The 14,826-nt window shown below is 49.1% G+C and overlaps 1 protein-coding gene across 15 annotated transcripts in view; it reads left to right on the top strand.

Annotated features, from left to right (window-relative positions):
• Positions 1-14,826, top strand: part of LOC143018276 (uncharacterized) — a 178,972-nt gene that overhangs the window by 64,072 nt on the left and 100,074 nt on the right. For all 15 annotated transcript variants that reach the window (XM_076173575.1, XM_076173571.1, XM_076173570.1 and 12 more), the window contains exon 2: positions 7,993-8,079. The gene's annotated coding sequence lies outside the window, so the exon portion shown is untranslated. The remainder of the gene's footprint in view (positions 1-7,992; positions 8,080-14,826) is intronic.

Below are 14,826 nucleotides of genomic sequence, written 5' to 3'. Positions count from 1 at the left end.
CACACTGCTAGGCGCGTCGGACACCGATCTAGCCCGGTGACAACATAAGGCCGGGTTCGATCCCAGCGACTCTCGGTAATAACCACATGTCCTGGTAGTGCACCGGGGGGGGGGGTAAGGTCCACCTCATAGTCTTGTTTCAAGTTCACGCCAGACGATTCTCTTCAGCTGCAGAGCGGCAGAGACGGAGGCAGTGGTCGCGGTGGGGACTGGTGACGTAGAAGAGTTTTCGGATCGAACCTAGCGACTTTATTCAGCAGAGGAGTTTAGGGAACATCAAACAGTAGTGGCGTCGTGTAGGGGTGTGCCGCTTAATCGGCATCAGCAAGAATCGGCACTTTTTTTTCGGTGAATCGGCATCGGCGAGAATTTGGGAGTGGGGAGGGGCCCCTCGTCCTCTCGTTCCATCTCTCTGGGATCACATGAAGAATCGTCACCCCAGACTTCGACAAGGTGACAATTCTTCATGTGGGCTATCCTAGGGTGACAATTCTTCGTGTGGGACATCCTAGGGTGACAATTCTTCATGTGGGCTATCCTAGGGTGACAATTCTTCGTGTGGGACATCCTAGGGTGACAATTCTTCATGTGGGCTATCCTAGGGTGACAATTATTCGTGTGGGACATCCTAGGGTAACAATTCTTCTTGTGGGCTATCTTAGGGTTACAATTCTTCACTTGAGCTATCCTAGGGTGACAATTCTTCATGTGGGCTATCCTAGGGTGACAATTCTTCGTGTGGGACATCTTAGGGTGACAATTCTTCATGTGGGCTATCCTAGGGTGACAATTCTTCGTGTGGGACATCCTAGGGTGACAATTCTTCATGTGGGCTATCCTAGGGTGACAATTCTTCGTGTGGGACATCCTAGGGTGACAATTCTTCATGTGGGCTATCCTAGGGTGACAATTCTTCGTGTGGGACATCCTAGGGTAACAATTCTTCTTGTGGGCTATCTTAGGGTGACAATTCTTCACTTGGGCTATCTTAGGGTGACAATTCTTCATGTGGGCTATCCTAGGGTGACAATTCTTCATGGAGGCGTTCTGGGGTGACAATTCTTCAGGTGGGATCTCATGGGGTGACGATTTTTCATGTGGGCGTTCCGGGGTGACAATTCTTCATGTCAATCCCTCCTTGGAGTCTTCACGACCACGCATGGGGAATATTGTGACGGTATCCTTATCCCCTGACATAGGGTTTACCGTCTATTAACACCTCGTGAAAAGGCTTCAGAGGCAGTTGGAGGTGTCGTGTTTATGGGGTCATTCGTCCCAGGCATCACGGATGCCGAGAGTGGGATTTTGTTCCCGGGAACGACAACAAGTTGCAGGGGCACCCCGGAGTTTGGGTAGATAGCATACATTGAATGAAGTGAATCGGGGTCGACCAGAGCAAAGTGTATAAAGTGTACCACCGCCGGAGGCTGAGTGTTTTCACGTATAGTTTTGTTCACGTGTATCGGTAATTTGCACAAAAATTGTGTTCCTTTGAACGAGCACGAAAAGGCAGGAGTGCCAACAGGTCGCAGTCAGGGGTGCCATTACTCTTTATCTCTCTCTTTTACACCCCCTCTCTTTGTCTTTCGGTCTCTCTTTTTCTTACACTCTCTTTCTGTCTCTCTGTCTCTCTCTCTTCCTCTCTGTTTCTCTTTCTCTTACACTCTCCTGTCTCTCTGTTTCTATGTCTCTATTTCTTTCTCTGTCTCTATCTCTCTCTCTCACTCTCTCTCTCTCTCACTCTCTCTCTCTCTCTCTCTCTCTCTCTCTCTCTCCCTCCCTCCCTCCCTCCCTCCCTCCCTCCACCCCCCACCACCTGAGTTTTTTGGGATTCATCAAGACGAACCCCAGCGACTGTGAAAGGGACCTAAATAGGCTCAAACCACGTGATGCTCAGCTCTCGAGTCTCGTTTTATAGCCGCGATGGTTCGCCTGCCAACACACACACACACACACACACGTACACATACACACACACGCGCGCGCACACACACACACGTGCGTCCGTCTGTAACCACACCAGCCAATCACGTGAGCACCCGTACACATAAACGCCCCACGCATACACAAGCACTCATACGCGCATGGTACACATACGCATATACGCATGCATGCGCACATACGCATGCACGAACACATATGCATGCACGCACACACACACGCACACACACACACGCACACACACACACACACACACACACACACACACACACACACACACACACACACACACACACACACACACACACACAAATGCGTACACAGATACAGAATATTTGCACGCGATAATCAGACTGTGTGTGCGTGCGTTTGTGAATGTGTGTGTGTATACGTGTGTGTGTGTACGTGTGTGTGTGTACGTGTGTGTGTGTGTGTACGTGTGTGTGTGTACGCGTGTGTGCGTGTGCGCGCGTGTGTATTTTGCCTATGAACACACGCAGACAATCCCTCTTCCACATTAACATTCTTGTAAACTCATTTAGATGGAGAGGAAGGGGTCGGGCAGGCGGACGGCGAGTGAAAGGAGGATTAAGGGGGATCGAGGGAGAGAGGAGAGGGAGAGGAAGAGGGAGAGGGAGAAGGGGAGCAAAAGAGGAGGGTCAAGGGGGGCTAAGGGAGGGGCAAGGGAGGGGCACAAGAGATGGAGAAGGGAAATCAGAGAGGGAAAGGTTGGAGGGGAAATGTATGGAGAGGAGTGGGGGGAAGGGAAAGGAGGGAAGAGGGGGGAGTAGGGAAGAGTGGGGAAAGGGGTGGGGGAATAGGGAGGAGGATGGAAGAGAGGGAGGGGTGGAAGGACAAAAGATGAGAAAAGGGAGAGGAAAGGATGGAAGAGTGGAAGAGTGAGAGAGGAAGGGAAAGAGAGGAGAGGAGGAGAGTGATGGAGATAAAGAAGAGGTGGGAGAAGAGATTGAGGGAGAAGGGAGAAAAGAAAAGAGAAGGGGGCAGTAAGAGAGTAGATAGGAGGGAGAGAGTAGATAGGAGGAAAAGTGAGACAAAAAAGAGGGACGAGGGAGGCTGAGTGCGAATGAGGGAGAAAGGAGGAAAAGGGGAGGAGAGGCGAGAGGTGAGGGGGGGGAGAGGTGAGAGGGAGAGAGGAGAGGAGAGGGGGTGGGAGAGAGAGGAGAGAAGAGGTGGGGGGGAGGGAGTCCAGTCCCTAGCAGGCAATGACTTCATCACCATCAAGAGTTGGCAACCCTCACATCGACACCTTTGGCGGTGGTGGCAGTGGTGGCAGTGGTGGTGTTCAGAGCAGTGTTTATATTAGTGATGATGGTGGTAATGATATTGGTGGTAGGGCGTGGTGATTTTTTTCCCCAATGATGAGTAGGGGGATATTATTGATGTTTTGGTGATGGAGTCCCAAGTAGTGGAATTAGGTGTTTTGGTGACACTGGATGTCTTGGTGGAAGAGGATGTTGTTATCGTTGTTCTGGTGGTGCTAGTCATGGCATACATTGCTCTGAAAGGGATGGCAGTAAAGGTGTCAATAGCAGTGACACCGTTCTTGAGTCGTTTGTCGTGGTGGCAGGATAGTGGGGGATCATGTCTTTCACCAACCAGAGATGACTTAGCAGAAAGACCAAGTCTTGGTGATTGTGTAGTGATGATGCTTCTGGCGGTGTGATTCTCATCTCAAAACCACACCCACCCACCCACTCACTCGTTACTCGTGCTGTCCATCTATTACACGGTGCTGTGCTGTGCTGTACTTCCGCTAGCATTCAGATCACCATCAAACAAAACCTTCCTCCTCCTCCTCCTCCTCCTCCTCCTCCTCCTCCTCCTCCTCCTCCTCCTCCTCCTCCTCCTCCTCCTCCTCCTCCTCTTCCCCCTACTCCTCCTCCTCTTCCCCCTACTCCTCCTCCTCTTCCCCCTACTCCTCCTCCTCTTCCCCCTACTCCTCCTCCTCTTCCCCCTACTCCTCCTCCTCTTCCCCCTACTCCTCCTCCTCTTCCCCCTCCTCCTCCTCCTCCTCTTCCCCCTCCTCCTCCTCCTCCTCTTCCCCCTCCTCCTCTTCCCCCTCCTCCTCCTCCTCTTCTCCCTCCTCCTCCCCCCTCCTCCTCTTCACCTCCTCCTCCTCCTCCTCCTCCACCTCCTAACTTTACTTTTCTTTTACACCCTTCATTTTCTTCCTCTCCTCATCTCCCCATCTCTCTCCTCCTCCTCGACGTGCAGAAGCACTGGGTAGCGTTCCCACGTTACCCGTGTTTTCAAAGTAGCGAGAGTGCCGCGCGATAGCGGAATGATGGTCAAAACGATCGGTGACGCGCACCACCAACGTCGGATAAGGAATTGCAGTGGTTAAGTGCTCCAAAATTGTCAAAAAGTGCATAAACAACCCTGCATTCTTGCGGCAGTGTACGAGAGTGCCAATACCGCGGGTCACAAGGGATCCTAGCGTGGTAGGTCATAAACCAATCGGTCGGTCAGCCAACCGTTGCCTTCTGGGACACCACATGTGTCAGAGGGCCAGTGTGGGTAAAAGTAGACATCACCACCCCCTCCCCTTAGGTGGACAAAAGCTTCATCTCGGCCAAACATGGCGGTGTAATAAAACTGGGCTTTCAGCACAAATAACCGTTTAAGTCCTTGTACTCGCATGAAAATATCGAGTTCATAGACTTGTGGAATCATTTCTGCGATCAACAAACACTTTTTAATCGAGACGGGCTCCACCTTAATCCAATTGGATCTGCTCGCCTAGGTAGACTCCTCAATGATGCACTGGAGGCATATCAGGCAAAAAAAAAAAAAAAAACGAGAGCAGAAGGGACCTTCATCTCCATTGTAGAAAGCAGAAATCAAGTATCCACTCAAAGGCAGCAACCAAAAGTCTATTTAGTCAGTGCACGTAGCTTGCGAAACAAATTCCAAGATCTTGGTGTATTTACCTTTCTCGAAGACAATGACATTGTTGGGGTCATTCAATCTTGGATAAGCAATAAGAATAGAGGTTTCTTTGCGGAATATAGTATAAAAGGGTACTCGATATTACAAAGGATTACAAAGGCAGAGCATGCCGACAGGAGACCTTTTGATCCATATCTAGGTCGGATGCAAAAAAAAAAAAAAAAAAAAAAATTCAGTGACAAACGGCCACAGAGAGCGGGTGATAGTGTACTTCTTTATGTAAAACCACGCCTGCAAACACAGGGAATTACTGAAACACATGTAAGGAACATTGACGCTAAATACGTGTAAATTTGCACAACGTTCGAGAAATTTACTATTGGTCTTGTTCATTGACCTCCAGATTTTAGATATTTGCAGCGAGAACGAAGATTTCAACTTACCAGTCACCGTATGGGGTGTAACATTAAATTCGCACACCGGTGTTGGGCTCTACTCAAATATTTTGTAAAGTTTTTAGTATCAACACATTCGCGGGCCAACACGTGGACAGGATGTTCTCGATAACATTCTTTCTACTAACGATAACCAAATAACGGATGTAAATGTTGGACCGAAATTCAGCACCGGTGACCAAAGCATCCTCACACATCGATTGTAACATGAAGCTGCAAAACAAAAGCTTCTAGAAGGTACCAAACTTCCATAAAGCAGACTTAGAAAAACTAAGAGGCATACTTGGAAACACCGACTGGTCAGAAATTTACAAAATTCAGGATGTTGAACAAAATTGGGATATATTCTCTAATATACTCAAGAAAGCATTTGATAAACGTGTTCCAATGCGCGATAGCCGTCCATCAAGGATTAATGCCAAACCTAAATGATGGAATGCTGATATCAAAACACTATTTTGCTAGCCAAGAAACATACGTATATGAGATACAAATCAATACATAGCCAAGCAGGTACTCGTAGATTAGAGTACACAAGATGTCGCCGAGAATCCAAAAGGCTCATCAAAATCAGCAAAGAAGATCCTAAAGAATTTTTCAGGAAAAAAGGGTACTCAAGAGCCACTATTGGTTCACTCCAAGCCGTACGAAGAGCGGTTAACCCTTTAAACTCCGATGACAAGATTCTTGTCATTTGGTCAAATAAAACAAAAAATCATAAAACACCAAAATGTTTGATCAAACACCAGAAAAATATGACGTCAGTCCTCGCGCGGTCAAGCCGCATCAGATGATATTCGGATGTACGGGCCGGCGCGAGGCCTACCATATCCGGTTTTTCGTATCTACACCACAAGCGGCTGACATGAGTTGAATGGGTTGATAGAACTGAATTTGTTTAGTCTCTCGAAACGAAGAATGAAGGGTGATCTAATTGAGGTCTTCAAAATTGTCAAAGGAATTGAAAACACGGATACGGGAAAATATTTCAAAATTTACGCCTCAAACGCAACTAGCAACAATGGATGCAAGATTGTAGGAAAACGATTTAAGATAGACGTGGTGCAATACTTTTTCTTCAATCGCGTTATTAATACATGGAATGGTTTACTACCCAATCTCATTAGTTGTTCCACTGTAGAGGCTTTTAAAAAACGTCTCGACACATTTACTTAGCTACAAATCCCCGACTAGAATGATTTATTTCTAGATAGGTTAAAAAGTATTAATAGGTTAAGTACCAGAACAGCCGTGTAAGGACCAATAGGTCATTTGGTGTTCGTTTGTCCATGTAACTCTACCTCTCTCTCCCCGTATGTCTGCATGACGTCATTGCCAGGTTGCCAAGTCCGACCCTCGGGATTCGGCGCCAGTTGTCTATTTACCACCCTGCGGCGCCAGCAGATCACGTCTTGTCCGGCGCCAGTCATCCTCTTACCACCCGGCACCAGCTTATTTTGCCGTCTTTGCCAACGCATTTACCTCAGAGCGGGAAACCCATTTTTACCTTTCGGGGGGCCTGCCGTGGTACAGGGGTTCACTTGCTTGACCCGCTAATCATATTTTTTATTCCTGTCTGGCTGACTTTTATTTCGCAAGGGAGGATTCCTGCGATTGTGGGCGAGAAACCAAGAGAGAGAAAATTCTACTTGGTTAACCGGTAAATGTAATCAACGATGTGACAACTGCACCCTTCACAAAAACGGTTGCGTCGCTGGCGCCACAACAAAGCGTCTTATAAGAGGAAGATAAATTTCCGGTGTCATTCCTCGGACGCCAGCTCGGCGCCAATTCGCGTAATGAACCTCCCGCGAAAATTCCGGCGACAAGACTTCATCAGTAGTCTCTCCGGCGCCAGCAGGGTACTTACCACCTCCTCTTGTCGCCAACCTCCTTACCACCGACCCTGAATATGCATTTGGCGCATCTGGCGCCGCCGGGGTTTACTCTTGGCCGTGACGCCAGCGCTCTCACTACGCGTGGCGCCAGGGCGGGGGAGCGGGGAGAGGGGTATCTGGCAGGGCGAGCTGGCGCCGGCCCGGGAAATACCCGGACCTACGGGAACAGATGTTGGTGCCATGGGAGGAGGATGACGTCAGGTGGCAGTCGTGTGCGCGCTTGCGGGCATCATGGTTGGGCTGCATGCGCACGTGCGCCATGTGTGCGTGCGTACGTGTGTGTATTTGTGTGCGTGCGTGTGTGTGTATTTGTGTGCGTGCGTGCGTGCGTAGTATGTGTATGTGTATTTGTATGCGTGTGTGTGTGTGTGTGTGTGCGTGCGTGCGTGTGTATTTGTGTGCGTGCGTGTGTGTGTATTTGTGTGCGTGCGTGCGTAGTATGTGTATGTGTATTTGTATGCGTGTGTGTGTGTGCGTGCGTGCATATGTGTGTGTGTGTGCATATGTGTGCGTGCATGTGTATGTGTGTGTGTGTGTGTGTGTGTACGTTTGTGACTGCAAGCCCATTGTCTTTTCTTAGCATAATAATTTTTCATGCCATAGCACTCGAATTCAAAGCTGAGTAAAATGAAAGAGGAACGGACAATTTTGAAATAAGAAGGAAATGGAGAAAAATGGAGAAGGAAGAAAGGTAGAAGAACCGGGGAGAGGAAACACACACACACGTACACGCACATATACACAAGAAACAGATGCACAGATTTGACGTTTTTATTTCCGTTTTGCAGAGCTGCTGATGAGCAAAGGCGGCCGCCCACGCCCGCCGCCCGTGCCGCCCCGCTCTGCCCCGCCCCGTGCAGAAGCGCCACGCCCTGGTGAGTACATACCCTCAACCCGTTTTCTATGGGTTTCCCACCATCCCCGTTTTCCCCCGCTCCCCGTTCACTCGTGGGGTTGGGGTGCGGTGGGGTTGTGAGGATGCCTGGTAAAAAGGAGATGCCTGTCTGGTTATTTGGGAAGTTGCGTTTCATCAACCACTCTAGTAATCGGATCACTTACGAGCGTCCGCATCCGCGCGGATGAATCGGGGGGACTACCTCTCGACGCTGAGACTGCCTGCAGAGCAGCAGCGCACTCAAGCACGCACTTGGTTATGTACACAGATATTCACACTTACACTCTTGCAACCAGCCAATGAACCTTTCGTGCACACACACACACACACACACACACACACACACACACACACACACACACACACACACACACACACACACAACACAGTGGTAGCGTTCGCAACTGCTAACCCAGCGGTCCGAGTTCGAATCCCGTCCAGGGCTGAAATGATTTCAGTATCGCTGCCCTGCGAGCCGTTACTCCAACTCTCATGGGCGGGGATTTGGGTGTGTGTGTGTGCGTGTGTGTACGGTCATAGCATTACCCATAGATCGGTTATGTATGAGTTCTGAGCTCTCTTCCGGGAAGGTAATAGCTGTCGATCACGAGTGCAACACGTGATCCAAGACCATGGTGAATGACACACACACACACACACACACACACACACACACACACACACACACACACACACACACACACACACACACACACACTCGCTAAGAAACACAGAACAGCTATTTACATACACTAGCGCAGGCGCTTAAACTCTCCCGAGTGCAAACACGTATATGGTTACAGGAACACGCGCGCACATGGAAAGGCAGATTTCATTCAGACACGCTGAATGTGTTCATGAATGTACACATGCACGAACTGAAGCACTCGGTGTGTGTGTGTGTGTGAGAGAGAGTGTATATATATATATATATATATATATATATTATATATATATATATATATATTATATATATATATATATTATATATATCTATATATATATATATATATATATATATATATATAAATATATAATATATGTATGTATATATATTATGTGTGTATGTGTGTGTGTGTGTGTGTGTGTGTGTCTGTGTGTGTGTGATCGAATAGATGAATGGATGCATGGGTGGATGGATGAATGGATAACACGAAGTCGTCTTGGCCTCTGTGTCTCTGATCTCTACCTCTCTCTCTCTCCTCTCTCTCTCTCTCTATCTCTCTCTCTCTATCTCTCTCTCTCTCTCTCTCTCTCTCTCTCTCTCTCTCTCTCTCTCTCTCTCTCTCTTTGTCTAACTGCGTGCCTTTTTTATTTATTTCTCTCTTTCCTTTTGGTACACCGTTCAGCTTAAATCACCAATCTTTCCTTTGACGCCTCCACCACTACTTTGGTACTTCGACGGGGCGACAACCGATAACACAGACCCCCGCACTTTTCTTCCCCCCCCCCCCTTTTTTTTTTTTAAAGTGGGTCAGAAGATGCCCGTTCATATCCTCCGGCCACACACCACCGCCACGACTTACCACCATCATTGACCTTCGGTTCTAGCACCAAGATCACCAACACCCCAAACCTCTGTATGACCCACCAGTACGGCCGCTGACTGTACTACCACCTCCAGGGTCTCTATTACCAGTACAATTAACACCTCAACAACCGCCAGAACCAACACCAGCACACCTTATGTTACCCACCAATACATCCTCTATCTCCCCAACCCAAACTACCACCATGGTGTCCCCCCATTCTCACCCTAACCACCAAAATCTGATAAACACCATCGCACGGGATCAAACAAAGCCCGTGGGAGTGACATTTCACTCCCAATTTATAAAATAAACAAATAAATAAATGAATAAATAAATAAATAAAAATCTGACCCCGTTGCCAAGATGGTCCACGTCGACCTACGTTCTCGAAGTCCGCTCGAAGTCCTCTCCGAAGTCTCCTCTCTTGCTCAGCTCAACTTGGCTCTATTTATACGAGAGCTAAGAAGACCAGCTGTCACGCCATCACTAAATTTACGACCAAGGGCTTTTAAGCGATGTGGGCCCTCAGGGGAGCTGCCAACTACCCCCCCCCCCCACCACCACCACCTTCCTCCCCCACTTTCCCACTCTTTCCCCTCCCCCCGCCCCCTACAGTCCCTAAGAGCACCCTCTCCCAAGAGGCTCTTTATAGTTAACAGCGCGGAATTCCAACCCGGATCTACAAAGGGTCGTGGTGGAATGGTCAGCGTGGCCCAGCTAATGGCCTCAGGTTTGATAATGAGTTGGAACACAGCCCAACGTTATTTTTGCTTTTCTTCCTTTGGTGTAAATGAATTCCATCGTGCAGGTTTTCCTGCGACCAGAGTCGCACGTTTTTTTCTTTTCTGCAGTGGCTGGAGATTCGTCTCGTTTAATAATATTGATAAAAACTATACCATCCTTCCTCTCTGCTGTTATTCCCTGAAATCTCTTTCCTTCAGCACATTTCCTGTAACGAATCACAAGAAGAATCGTTACCCCAGGCTTCGAAAGGGTGACAATTCTTCATGTGGGCTATCCTAGGGTGACAGTTCTCCATGTGGGCTATCTTAGGGTGACGATTTTCCATGTGGGCTATTTTAGGGTGACAATTCTTCATGTGGGCTATCTTAGGGTGACAATTCTTCATGTGGGCTATCTTAGGGTGACAATTCTCCATGTGGGCTATCTTAGGGTGACATTCGCCATGTGGGCTATCTTAGGGTGACATTCGCCATGTGGGCTATCTTAGGGTGACAATTCTTCATGTGGGCTATCTTAGGGTGACAATTCTTCATTTGGGCTATCCTAGGGTGACAATTCTTCATGTGGGCTATCCTAGGGTGACAATTCTCCATGTGGGCTATCTTAGGGTGACAATCTCCATATGGGCTATCTTAGGGTGACAATTCTCCACGCGGGCTGTCTTTGGGTGACAATTCTTCATGTGGGCCATCCTGGGTTTACGATTCTTCGGTTGTATAACTCGATGACAAGAAGCATAATTCGACTCCATTTCTTCAGTACACACCATCGTCCCAAGGACACAAACCCCAGCTGTCGTCGAGGAAATACAAATGCATCATCAAATGCTGATTATCGTAACACATTTAATCAGAGATTAATTTGTTTATTTGTTTATTCATTTGCGGATTCTTTTATTCCTCGAAGTCGCATTCTTATTTATTCCTCGAAGTAGTTATTCTACCTAAAGTAGGTTCGCAACAGTGTTGCCAAGCTCTCCCTGTGGGAGCAGTTAGCCCAGGCGATGTGTAATTATCCGCGTGACTGACCAGGACCGTTGTTCTCCTCCTCCTCTTCCGTCTCCTCCTCCTCCTCTTCCGTCTCCTCCTCCTCCTCTTCCTCCTCCTCTTCTTCCTCTTCCTTCTCCTCCTCCCCTTCCTGCTCCTCTTCCTTCTATTCCCTTTCCTCTTCCTTTTCTTCCTCTTTTTCCCCCTCCTCCTTCTCCTCCTCATCTTCCTTCTCCTTTTCATTCTTCTCCTCCTTCTTTTCCTCCTCCTCCTCGTTCTCCCTCTCCTCCCCTTTCTCCTCCTCCTCACCTCTTCCTTCTCCTTTTCATTCTCCTCCTCCTATTCCTTTTCCTCCTTGTTCTCCCTCTTTCTCCTCCTCATATTCATCCTTCTCTCCCTTTTCTTCGTCTTCTTTCTCCTCTTCTGTAACATGTAATAAGTATGTCACTCAGGCTATGGTCCAAAGGGAATGAACAAATCTCAGACTTTGTTGGCTTTATTCTGGTTAGTGCGAGCGTAGCCCCTGGAGACGGTGACCGGTCGTTAGATGACTGAGCCCTGGTTACAAGCCCAGGCTGTATATATGCACAGTCAACGTTCCCGAAAGCAGCGAGGGACACAGCCTCACAGAAATATGGCTCGGCAGGGCTGAGGTTGTGCTTTCATGAGGATACAAATTCCTCTAGTGCAGGCGTACTATGGACTTACTCCACACAATAAAGCCGAAGGCCAGAGGTTCTTACATGTTATAGACACTTCCCCTGTACACCCACATAACATGACATAGAATCATGATAAGTATAAGTATCGCATCAACACCTGTGGGGAAAACCTGTGGAGTATATATACGCTCAACTTCCTCTTCCTCCTCCACCTCCTCTTTCTCCTTCACCTCTCCCTCCAACTTCTCTTCCTCCTTCACCTCCTCTTCCTCCTCCACATCCTCTTCCTCCCCATCTCCTCTTCCTTCTCCTCCATCTCTTCCTTCTCCATCTCCTCTTCCTCCTCCACCTCTCTTCCTCCTCCTCCACCTCTTTGTCCTCCACCTCCTCTTCCTCCACCTCCTCTTCCTCCACCTCCTCTTCCTCCACCTCTTCTTCTTCCACTTCCACTTCCTCTTCCTCCTCCACCTCCTCTTCCTCCTCCACCTCCTCTTTGTCCTCCAACTCCTCTTCCTCCTCCACCTCCTCTTCCTCCTCCACCTCCTCTTCCTCCTCGTCGTCGTCGGTGGGCCAAAGGCACTCCCGGCAAGAGACCCAAGGGCGCTGTTCCGGACCTCTCCCCCTCCCTTCTTCCCCCTCCCTCCCCCTCTCTCTCCCCCTCCCTACCTTCCTCTCCCTCCCTCTCCCCCCTTCCTCCCCCTCCCTCTCCCCCTCCCCTCCATATGATGAATCATCCTCGTATACCGGAGATGGGTGCCTCCCTCCCCCCTGCCCCTCTCCACGTTCTCGACTTCAACCCCCTTCATCGCGGTGACTTCTTGGTATGTATTTTGTTCCGACTCGTGCCAACCGATTTTATTCTGCTGAATTGACTCGGGGCTGAAAGAACCCTCAGTCCGGTCTCTCCCCCCCCCCCGATTCTGCCCCTCCCTTCCCCACAGCTGAATAAGATCAGCTAACATTGATCGGACCAGAAACGTCGCCGTATTGAAATAGTTAAGGAGAAAAGGGGGAAGACGAACCCTCTGCCCCCCTTTATCAGGCCATTCCCTCTCTCTTTTATCGGGTGAACTATTTTTTTTAACTCTGGAGGGGGGAAGGGGGTTTAGTTCGGGGATGGGAAGGTTAGGGGGGTTTTAGGTGGTCGTCGTTCGGCGGGTTCCTCACTTTGAAGTGGTCCCTCAGAGTGCCACGCCCGTGCCAATCAAATTCCTGCCGGTTATCCGGTAGGTCCTCAAGTGGGCAGTCAGACAAGTCCTGAGGTTATAGTGGTGGAGTGATTAATGCACTTAGCTCGCGTTGTGGACACCGTTAACAGCTTTGAGGCCGCTCCTTCCCGAATCTCCTCCTCATCCCGACCACACAACTCCTCGCTTCGAAAGTTGTCCGTCGTGTGTGTGTGTGTGTGAGCGGGACACGGGATCCCGTGGAAGACAGTTGCATTGTCGGGAAAGTTTGTAATGCTGAGGTCGTCAATCAGGGCGTGAAGGAGTTTTTAATTTCGCCTCTTAATTCGTCGTGAGTCATTTTCGTAGTCGTTGGGTACCGTTGGAGAGGAGACAAGAACACGGATGGGCTGCCAGCACAGGGTGGTCAACGAATGGAACAGACTTAGTAACCATGTAGTGAGCGCTGAAACGATCGGTTGTTTCAAGAAACGGTTAGACAACTTTATGGATGGGGATGACAGGTGGTCATGGACACGGAACTGTCTAGTGAAGGCTTTATGGTCTCTTACAGTCTCCTTCATTCTTATGTTTCTATGTTCACCTTGGCACCTAGGTCACCAACCCTCCTTCTCTTCCTCCTCCTCTTCTTCCTCCTCTTCCAGCAAACGAGCGTCTTAGCAGCGGCTGTAAGAACCGTGAGCCGTCCCTCTGGGGGAAAGGCAGACTTCTTATGTAACGCTGTTTGCCCTCGGAGGGAAGGAGAGTCCCAGCACGGCTGACCTAGCACGGTCAAAGGCAGGGCACTCACCTTTGAGTCTCGTCATCCATCAACCGAACACAAGGGACTTCGAAACCGGCCCTATTAGCGGTTATCGTCTCTATACCCCCTACTCCCTACTCCCTACTCCCGGATGAATAAGGAGCCCGAAATAGCCACGCGACCATTTACGCTCGCGGTGGATTGCGGTGTCGGGGAGAGGAGGAGTTGAAAACTCATGATATGGGGGTTAGCGAGGTGGAGGATAGGATCCTTCGGGGGGAAGGGGGGGAGAGTCCTTGGTTCGGACCCTTCCTTGTTGCTCCGGGAAGGTATTGGGTCCTTTCGTGGCGCCTTCCTTCGTCTCCCTTTTATTCGTTCAATGACCCTTTGTGAGTCTTTTTTATTGTTTTACTGCCCCTTGTGCGAAGAAGAAACTTGTTGTAGACGAGCAAAAGTGGTGAGGAAGCTTGCCTGGGTAGGAGCTCACACAGAAATAGCGTCACTACAAACAGACCATTCCTCTCCTTTAGCCGGGAAAAGTCTTTGGTGTCATGACGTCATTGCGTCCAAGTCTCCAGACGGCGCTGACGTTGCACCAGGGGCTGAAAAAGAATGAAATTGATGATTGAGTGAGTGAGTGAGTGAGTCCGGTTTCCTGCCGCCGCCGCCGCCGCCAATCCAGTGTGAAGGGTCAGGTAACCTAGCTGACTGCGATGGAAGGTGCGATACGAGACGTCAGCGTACAATGAATATCGTCTGGTCTTTGTTTACTTGCTTCACTTGCTGTTGACTCAGTTACTATTCACGACTCCCATTTGATTATTCATTTATTTATTTATTTCGATTTATATTTTACTTAAGTATCAATTCTCGT

The sequence above is a fragment of the Oratosquilla oratoria genome, chromosome 34 (assembly GCF_046742065.1).
Source record: "Oratosquilla oratoria isolate Oo_2021 chromosome 34, ASM4674206v1, whole genome shotgun sequence".
Lineage (NCBI taxonomy): Eukaryota > Metazoa > Arthropoda > Malacostraca > Stomatopoda > Squillidae > Oratosquilla > Oratosquilla oratoria.
The sequence above is the reverse complement of the archived record's forward strand: the minus strand, read 5'-3'. Positions and strand labels throughout refer to the sequence as shown.